The sequence below is a fragment of the Haplochromis burtoni genome, unplaced genomic scaffold (assembly GCF_018398535.1).
Source record: "Haplochromis burtoni strain Fernald_Lab_line unplaced genomic scaffold, NCSU_Asbu1 Contig_461, whole genome shotgun sequence".
Classification (NCBI taxonomy): domain Eukaryota; kingdom Metazoa; phylum Chordata; class Actinopteri; order Cichliformes; family Cichlidae; genus Haplochromis; species Haplochromis burtoni.
This window is the reverse complement of record NW_024582822.1, coordinates 331,570-342,505: the sequence shown is the minus strand read 5'-3', so window position 1 is coordinate 342,505 and position 10,936 is coordinate 331,570.

The following is a 10,936-nucleotide window of genomic DNA, read 5'->3' as shown; positions in this document are numbered from 1 at the left end:
TAACAGAAAGAAGACTGAGTTCGAGGTGTCCGTGTTTGAAGCGGCGGGCTGCCCACCACCCCTTAGGCACGGCTAGCTGTGCTGCGCCGGCAATCAGTCCCCATCGACAGCCCCGCTCCTCGAGCTCCGAAGAACATAGACTATCATATTGTACTGGAAACGGGAAACCAGTTCCTGGCAAATAAGGCAACTCGACATTATTTTGGATTTCTGCTTTGAACGAAGGACAACTGACCTGGGGGAGGGGGCTCGGTTCGTGTGGACGAAGGGAAATAGGGGTTCCGAACATGGCTGCTAGTCGGAACTTGGTTCGACACACCGCCTGAGGTAAGAACTAGCCGGCCGGCGTTGGTCTTATTTATGGAGGAGTTGCTGGTTATGGTGGAGGCTGACACTGGGTTAGTGGTAACAGTGCTTGGTAGAAGAACGTTACCCTCTTTTCGCCCCTGTTACCGGCCTCGTGTTACCGCTTCTCCGGCGCGGCGCCTCAGATAGCTGATGAGGCAAAGAGGCAGGCTTCGACTGAAACAGGTTGGTCACCATTGCTGGTGCACAGTGGTTGATGTTGAACAGCTTAAGCTGGGGTGATGCGTCTCGGTGGCTGAGACGTGCCTTACGATAACTAGTCGTTACTCTGGCTTTTAATAGTGTGCAGCGTTGCCAACCCCTGCTCCTCCACTTTAGCCTGTGACTGACAAGTAACCATCTGGCGAGTTGACATAGTTGTGCTGGTCATTAAGGGACTACTGGTTAATTCGAACACAAGTGTCATACTGTGATATTGTGACCTGCCTCGCGTTAACGCGCGACATCCAGTAGACTGGGATGGGATGCCGGCGGAGCAAAACGGGAAAAGCGATGGGAGCTGAATGAGTGTGCTATTACACGATTGCATTAGAGACGTGTTGATTGTCCTCTAGCATATGTGCGAATATTCTGCTGTACCGCGAGGACTCGGATGAGTTTAGGTGACATAGCAGCCGATCAGCAACCCCGGGCTGTCCTCAGCGGACCTGCAGCATTTCATCTGCTGTGGCAGCTAACATAGCCGCTAGCTTAGCTACCGCATCAGCCCCAGCCCCTACCCTACCCTACCCTCAAATAGAGGCACACTGGCATCCAGTTGCCTGGAGATAGTATTCGTAGCCAAGAACAGAACGACAAATGGACGGTGCCGAAGCACATCTGGAACAGTCATAACTTGACACCTTTTTAATCTATTTCCGTGCTCCTTTCCTGTTCTTGGTTAACAGTAGGCTGATATTTATCACTATTTAAATGTCACAGAATGCCCTCACTACATACACACCCAATTTAGCGCTCTGTAGGTTTTTTGGGTGCTGGTGGGTCGGTCATAAAATGGGTGAAAGACAATTTGCTTAATTGTTTCCATTCATTCTTTGTGACATCATGTTGATGCCTCAGTGAAGGTGTGCTTACTCAGTGTGTGAGCTTCCTGTGGAATTGAACCTGGCGTCTGGGCAGCTGCAGCCACAGTGCGAGAAAATGTTAGTCTCGTTTCGTTATCCTGTGTGATCAGGAGTTAGGCTGAATGTTTGATGGTCTGTGCTTCACAGTTGCACATCACAGAAGATGGATTCAAAACTGTTACAGTATCTTTGGACCTGTGATTTGCAAACTTCTCTGACCTGTTCTCATTCAAACGTAATGTCATTTTGCATTAACAATGAGATGCAAGGCGGCAAATAAAAGAAGAATCCAAGCTGACTTTTAGTGAAATAAAGGAAAGCATTCACATTCATTCAGCTCAGTTTCACTGAATATCTTTTCCCTGGGTCATCAGCACTTACCATGTAGTGGCTGTGTGTATGGGAAGCACTGTCCTACCCAGAGTAAAGTCAGTATGTTTAAAGATGCTGTGATACTGATATCTTTCAAACTATCATGAACCAATAGTTTGTGATCAAACAAATCCTAAGATTAACTACAATACAATAAGAGTCATCTGGATTCCTGGCAGGGCGCTCTGTGGGAGCGCAGCAGTCACTTTTATTAGTGTTCTGTCTTACTCCCAAGATAACGCCTCATCTCACTGATAAAATGTCAAGTAAATGTTCTGGTTTACTTTGACCACTGGAGTGGTGTGCAGCCTGTGTCTTTTGGCCACAAATGGTCAATAGACTTGTTCCCAGCTGATAGCACAGCTGTGACAACAAGCTAAGTCTGTTTGTGTGACAGCTCCTGCAAACCAGTTTAAAATTAGTGTCGACTCATCACAGGTTCATTCCAACAATTGATGGGGTCTTTTTGAACACACCTCCACATTCAGTGATGACCGAGTCTCTTTACATACGGAGTGCTGGTACTGTTACTCAAGCTGAATTTTTTCCCACTTTTAGGAGTGGCTGTAGGTCAGGAGGTAGAGCAGGTCATCTGCTGATCGGACAGTCGGTGGTTTGATCCCTGGCTCCCCCTAATCTGCATGCCAAATATCCTTGGGCAAGATAGTAATCCCGCTGCATCCACTGGAGTATGAATGTGTGTGACTGGTAGTTAGAAAGCACTTAAATGCATAGAAAGATGATGCTCGTGTGACTGGGTGAATGTGGCATGTTGTATAGAGCGCTTTGAGTGTTCTGGGAGAGCAGAAAAGCGCTGTACAAGAATCCCAATCAGTCCATGTTGTGCAATTTGTCTGTTGCTTCCTAGATAGACCTGTTTTCTTTACACTGGTCATATATTTGGACCAGGGGAAGGATGGATATGTATCCTCTGCAGCATTTCTTTTTGCCCTTGTGTTAAGGGTTTTCCTACGATTGCCAAAGGAGGAGCCGTGTTTTTGTAGGTATTAGGTGTATTTTCTTTTTTTAAAATATCACCACTAATCCTAGTTAAAGAGTTTGGGTCTGCTCGTTAAAAGTTGATTTCCATTGGATGCGCTTCTTTTCAAAATAACTGAACATCACTGGCCCATAGGAACTTAAGGCTATTTACCTCTAAAACACATGTATAGCTGGCTGCCTTGCATTTAAAAGTCTTGTAGACCATTCCAAAAGTAACCACAGTATAACTGTTATAGGTTTTTTTATGATAGGTAAATTTAAATAAATGCCCATTAATTTTAAAGGTGACCTGAACTCCACATCGAGTCTTATGTGCTGCATCAAACTCCATCAGTTCAAATAATTGAATTATGCTGGTGAGATAAAACCTTTATTTTTTCCACTATAATATTGTGACCTGCTGTCTTGTAGAAATTCATCTTCTTGAGGTCAGTGTGGGGCTTTTGTCTTAAAATGTTAAACTTTTCAACTTGCTGTTGAACCTGCAAGTATCAGTGGAGCTACTGAACACCACACTAGTATTGAGACATCATGTTGTTCAACAGTTAGCTGACTTCAGTAGGAAAATGATCAGTTTAGGCCATTCTGTGGTAAATTCAGTTGATTTGAGCTGATTTGTAAAGCCTGTCTATATAAAGTCCATAGCTTTTCCCATAGCTGAGGGTGTATGTCAGAGCACAAACCAATCCATGAAGTCTGGGGAATTTGAGATTGTGGAGTGCTGAGCCAGGTACAGATCTGGGCAAAGGTATAGACGTCTGCAGCATTGTAGAGCCTGATAATCAGCACCCATGTTTTCTTATAGATTTCGTAGTATGGTATCAGCACAATAGAGAACTTTGCTCTCAGACTAATGGTGTACTTGTGATCCCAAGGCTATTTTAAAGTAGGCGGAGCCTTCAGATTCAGTCTGCTCTTCTGTGGAACCAGCTCCCAGTTTGGATCCAGGAGATGGACACCCTCTATACTTGAAACATTAGCCATAAAACGTAGGTAGGGCTGCATCAGGTGATTAGTTACACTGCTGTTGGCTCCCATGATGAGTGTTTCTCCTTCACTCACTGTGTGTCTATACACCACTTTGAATTGAATTATCAGTTATTATTAATCCCTGTGCTTCTCCAGTGTGTGAGCTCCTGCTGTGGAGCAGTTTCTCTCTTCTTGACCCTGAGCCTGGTTCTGCTGGACTTTTCTTCCTCGTAAATGGGGGAGTTTTTCCTTCCCACTATTACCACGCGCTTCCTCATAGGGCATCATCTCATTGTTTGTTTGGATTTTCTCTGTATTTTATTTATCCTACTGCCTTAAGGTGATTGTTGTTGTGATTTGATGCTATACACATAACACTGAATTGAAAATGGAGAACAATGTTCTCCATCATCCACAAATATAAAAGTTTGGAATCACCAGGAGCTGGTCACTAGGCCAATCTAAGCATTCAGCTTGAAGATGCTCTGGATCTGGGACTGGGGCAAGGTTCATCGTCTAAAAGGACAACAACAATGGGTGTGGCAAGGCTGTAGTATCATACTCAAAAAGACTTCAGACAAGACAAGATGGCCTTAATTTGTCCCAGATTTGGGAAATTCAGTGTTGCAGCAGAAGAGTGGAAAGAACAGATACAAACAGGAATAATGCTATGAAAAAAGAGAAGAGGAAACTGTACCATGCAAGTCAGGAGAAATATAACTTATTTTTAATAGATTTGCAAACATTTGAAGCTGTTTTTTCCACTTTCTCACGTTGTTGTTTATCGAATTGTTGGGCGTTGTTTATCAAATTTTGAGGTGAAAAATGAATTGAATCCATTTTGCAATAATAACTCTAATAACATGAGAAAATGTAGAACTAGTGAAGCACTGTGAAAGGAGTCACTCGTGACTGTAAGACCAGGCTGATCGACCTTTGGACCACCTGCATTGACTGTAACTCAATGCTTCACCTACGACTGTACAGGACCAGCAGAACCATAAGAGCTTCAGCCTAAGAAGCCCAGACCTCCACCTCCCCGGCCACCTGCTCTAGCCTTGCCGGTGGAACACCGAGGCTTTCCCAAACCCATCAAGAGATCTACCTTCTCCACTGTGGTCCTGGGGCTGCCCGGGGCCTCCTCTTGGTGGGACATGCCCGCAGGCGTCCTAGTCAGATGCTGGAACCACCTCAACAGGCTCCTTTTGATGTGGTGGAATATTATATTATATTTATTAATATAAACTATAATATTTGATGTAAAGAAAGATTTAACCCCAGTTTCACAATAATTGAACCAAGAAACCCGGGGAATTCTCCCAGTAAACTCTTGTTACCGATGTGAGTCTGAATCCATTTTCTGTGTTTTTGTTAATGTCATAAAAAATTCCTTATCATATAAAAGAAATACAATTCTGCCAAGATATGTAAAAATGTCTATAATTGTGCCTAACATTAATTTATATGGTATTTAAATAAAAAAAATTAAATTCATGAATTTATTAAAAATGACTAAATGTTTCTTATTAGCATGATGCGACTTCACCTGCTCCGACCAGGCCAACAGCAAGTTTTCACATAGAAGAAACTGTTCTCTCTTCTCTCGCTTTGATATTCTTGTTACTGCATCTCCCGTCTGTGACTCTGCCCATTATCATTACCCATATGGGATTATACTCCATACTTTTCTAAATATAACAAACATTTTTTATAATCACAAAGAAAATGTAAGGCTCCAGCATGAAGCAGTGTTCAAGGCTGTGCAGTATGCTAGCAATTCAGCTTATTTGTGAACTTAGCCGAGAGCGTCTCATTAGCGTTGCTCATGATTGTCATTAACACGCACTCAGAAGGATCTTAAAGGTGACGAGAACCTTTAATGCGGAGATGCGACCCGCATATAAGCTTCATTTTAAAAGCAGTTAAGAGATTTTGTGTTTAAAACTTTTCAAACGTACTAATATTGTATTTTTAGATTAGCTTCAGAAACAAAGGGAAAGACTGTATATGGATCGTGAGCTGCTCGAGGAGTACAGGACACATTTGGGCAAAGTGCTTCAAAAACACGAATGATCACTTTGAACAGTAATAACAGTAACATCAGTCTTTCAGTTGTTTTTACTTTCTTTGTTGCTTGCATCTTTTCTCAGTCAATTGGGTAAACTCAATTATTTTCATTACCATAATTCTTATCTCCACAAGAGACTTTTCATTACTGCTATGCATGAAAATGTGCAGATTTCTAAAAGGTTTTATCTTCCAGAGACAAGAATTTGTCATATTTATCAAAACATTTTCTTTAATCGTCGCCCTGTTGGTGTTTTGTGAACAATAACATTAATTTAAAAATGATCTCTACATTTACATGTTTGTGTGTCGGTCATGAGACTTGATTTGAAATATATAAATATATATAAATCATCAATTTTCATGGAGTGTGTTGTTCATTTATATGCTTATTTGCGTCAGTCTAAGAACTCTTTAAAAATAGTTTTTTGATGAATTATTTCAGTTTGTCGTTTATTATATTGGTATGTACAGTTCCTTAAAACTGTGTTATAATAATACTAGTTTAGATAGATATGATACAAACCACTGCAGCGCAGTACCTGTAATACCTACAGCATGTTCTAATCGCTCTAATAGGATATTATGGTCGACAGTATCGAATCGCTGCACTAGGTCTAGCAGGACAAGCACAGAGATGAGTCCACAGTCAGAGGCCATAAGAAGATCATTTGTAACCTTCACTAAAGCTGTTTCTGTGCTTTGAGCTCTGAAACCTGACTGAAACTCTTCAAATAAACATCCTCTGCAGATGATCTGTTAGCTGTTTGACAACTACTCTTTCAAGGAATAGTTGATATAAAGGATGGTATGAGATTGGTCCATAATTGGTTAAGACAGTTTTGTTTCTTGTTTTTAGTAACTGGTTAATTATTGCCATCCTAAAGGCTTGTTAGGCTTTAATAGCTACACAGACAACTTCAGTTTTTCTGGCATAATTCTGTTATTGTGTGCAAATAGAAATAATTTATACTTTATAAAGAAAAGTATTTTGTTTATAGATGCCATGTTGTCCCTCTGTTAAAACAAATGTTTGGGGCAGTTTGGACAAATGTTGAAGTTCATATTATCCAAAAGCATGTCATTGGCCATAATTCTTACAGTAACGGCTAAAGCACTTACATGATGCAACTGAAATGAATAATAATGGATTGCATTTATACAGCGCTTTTACAATTCCACTATTCAGTCACTCTCACATTCCACACTGTGGGGCAGCTGACAAACAGGCTGCCATATCGCGACCATCGGCCCCTCTGGCCAACACCAGTAGGCGGCAGGTGAAGTGTCTTGCCCAAGGACACAACGACCGAGACTGTCGCGAGCCGGGGCTCGAACCGGCGAACCTTCCGGTTACAAGATGGCGTCCCAACCCCCTGAGCCACGGTCGTCCCCTAAATTTAGACTTTTGTCTTTTCAAAGAAATTATGTGAATATAATTTTATAGGTTTTGTCAAAAAGAGCAATTTCAAAGCTTATGCTTCATCTGCGTTCAACACCTTCATTTCAATTATTCAACAATAAAGGAAGTTTGGTGCTAAGCGTGGGTGTAGTAGTGTGACATTTGCCTCTGGTCTTGTGTGGACACGAGTGCTGCTGAGCAGGAATGGATATCTGTAAGACTTTATTGATAATATTAGTGTCAGGGGTACTACTTATCATCGTTTTTGTTGGTTTGTTTTTTATTGTTAAGGACATGATTTCAGGTGCAGTTGAGAGATTTGTAGGCCTGTAGAGAGTCCAGCTTCCTCAAATTCTTTAAGGGCAGACTGCACACCGTGCTGAGACATGGTAGTGGTATCTGTAGGATGCATTTCCAAAAGATAGGTGACTGTCTTGCAGTAGCTCATGCCATACTAACTGATGTCAGTGGTTATGGCACTGTTCAAGCATCCATAGTGTAGAAACTGAGAGCATAGCTAGCAGCTAGTGCCAGCCATGAAACGAACCATCGTGATGCTGGGAATGAGGACAGGATTACTGATCAGTGGTGAAACCTTTATTATTTAAAAATAAATAAAAACATTTGTCTTTTATTTATGAGTACATGATATATAAAAGCTTATGTAGCTCATGTTTTATCAGCTACGATACAATGTATATTATTCATAGATAACGAATGATAATGAATTATAATTTAACTGGCTGTGCTGGGGGTAATGTGTTGCTGTAATCACATTACATTTTTCAGAGATGGCGTTGCGCATGGATGCAGCGGCTCTTCTAGGGACAAGTGAGAGTGGAAGTGGTGTGTTTCAACGTTGTGGCTGTGAAACTTAAGAATGAGAGACCTCAGTAATACTCAGGGCAAAGTATGTGGTTGGAACTGCAAAGCTCAGCTCTGACTTGGTTGTACGAAGTCAATACGGCATCCTGTCGGAGACTACGGAGAGAGAGTGAAAGCGCTGTGAATGCAAACAGAAGAGGGACAGCTATGGCAGACAGCTGTGGAGTGATGGTGGGGGATTTTAACCATACCAGTTTAACGACTGTGCTTCCCAAGCTGAAGCAATGCATGGTGTGAACATGCTGGTGCCTGCTTGCAAACCACTCCTGAAGTGCAGCAGACCAGCGATAACACAGACCAGCCTCTGGCCAGAGGGTGGACCTCGAGACTGCTTTAGGCACTCTGAGTGCTGTTCAAGACGGCAGCCTCACTGGGAGACCAGATAAACATCAAGGACTATGCGGAGCAGTAACCTGCTACACTGCCAAGTGCACAGACAATATCACTGTAGCTAAGACCGTCATGCACATGGCAACCAGAAACCCTGGATGACCACAGAACTGCGCTCACTGCTGACAGCCTGATGCAGCTTTGGGGCGGGCGAAGAAACTGCCAGACTGGCACCTATGCAGAGAGAATCCCGGGACAGCTCCGCAAGACAAGAAATATCAGACCAATGTGGCAGGGAGTGCAGGCATTGACCCGTTACAAAGCTGTTATCGTAAACAAGCAGATACCCAGAGGACCCTGGTCAGGGTCAGCCCACGGAAAGCAGCAGGTCCAGATAAAATCCCAGGACGTGTGCTCAGGGACTGCGCTGGCGTGCGTGCTGATGTCCGCGCTGGTATCTTTAACCTCTCTCAGCCAGGCCACAGTAGCTAAGAAACCAGTTGTATCCTGTCTAAGTGGCTACCGTCCCGTCGCATTGACACCAATTGTAATGAAGTATTTTGAACTGCTTATCAAACCACACATCACAGCCAGCCTTCCTGCATCATTTGACCAATTTGCTTGTTGTCCCAACCGCTCCATAGAAGATGCATCCTTACATTCCATATTAGGAAATTCTACAAAGCCATCAGGCTGAGCACTGGATCTTCTCAAGGCTGTTTAAACAACACTGTTGTTTACGCTGTTTACACACAACTGTGTATCTAGATATGAGGGGAACCTCACATCTGTGGATGATACCACAGAGGCAGGACTGATTAGCGGAAACGATGATTCAGTGTACAGTAAAGAAGTTGAACAGCTTGTAGGATGGTGTAGAGAAAACAATCTGGTGCTAAATGTAGCCAAAGCAAAAGAGATGATCACAGCTTCCAGAAGACGCAGATCGAGCAAACCCCTCTGGGTATCAGCAGCTGCCCAGTGGAAAGAGTGGAAGATCTCGAAGGACCTGAGCTGGTGCAAGAACATCTCCGTGATCACAAACCGGGTCCATCAGAGACCGCACTTCCTGAAACAGGCGTCTCTCCTCCAGCATCCTCAGGACTTTATACCGAGGCGTGGTGGAGAGTGTTCTCACTTACTGCACATCAGCGTGATGTTCCAGCTGCAGTAGGTCAGACAAAAAAGCACTTCAGAGGATAGCTGGAGCCGCTGAGAACGTCATCCGAGTTTTCCTCCCCTCCTTCCAGGACCTCTTTCAGAGCCTCTGCAGGATTAGGGCAGTGATCATCATGAAGGACCTCTTACGCCCTCTCCACATATTCTTTGAACTGCTGCTATTAGACAAACGTTCTGCAGTATAAAAGGCAGCACTGATCAACAGCTCCCTCCCACAAGCTTTTCGAATGCTGAATTATTGATTACGACATGTACAGTACCAGGAGTCCTGGTAGTGTTTCAGTGTAAAGTTTTAATTACCTGTAATTCTCACACAGTTATTTAATTATCATCATTATTATTATTAAATTCATTTTCCAAGTGACTATTTTACAGCGATATATCTGGGATGTATAAAGTTTGGCGTTTCAGGTCATTTTATGGAGTAACAAGTAGTGTAACAAATTACTTTCTCCAGCGAGTAACTACGTAACTTATTGCATTACTTTTAAAAAGAGTAATGAGTAATGTGCAGTACATTCCTTTTGTTGATTAACAAACCAAACACTTTTGATTGGAAATAATTGTTTAATTAGAAATAACTATTTAGTAAAGTGTAATCAATACAAGTTCACAGTTGATGATTTTAAAGTGAAACAGTTTCCAGAAAAATTGTCACAATGAACGATGGAGCTGCCCTGACTGTCTTTTAGAGCTTTAGCTTTTCAGCACTGTGCACTTTTACTTTTAGCAATCGAATTGTGCTTAACGTCTCAAGTTGCAACTCCCAGCAACGGCACCTGCTGTACTGCTTTAACGCAGCTCTGCTTTGCGTCATGGCTGCACGCTGTGGGCAGCTGAGTCAAACACCTTGGATACAGTCGAGTCGTAGATGGAAGCAGCTAAAACTGCAGTTAGCATCTAAGCACTGAAATCACAGAATGTGTCAGTTTAATAAAAGGCAGTTGAAATGTCACTTTAAGGATTGACATTGAATGCAGTTGAGTTTCACAATCACAAGGTGAAAATCTTGGAAAGTGAACTCTGACTTAACCATCTGGAGGTGAAGTGATGAAACGTTTCCAGTAAACTGGGTCAGCCTAAGTTAAAATGACAGGTACTGGAGGCTCTCTTTTACGAGGCGTGTTCATCATTATAATATCCACCATGAATCTCCGCTCAGAAATATGATGCATGTACTAAGCTGCTGCTGTCTCTGGTGGTGCACACATACAGGCTCTCACACTCTCAAAAGTAGTAGTTCAGGACGTAGAGGGGTCATCCACTAGGAAAAGGTTTGTGGTTTGATCCCCAGCTACTC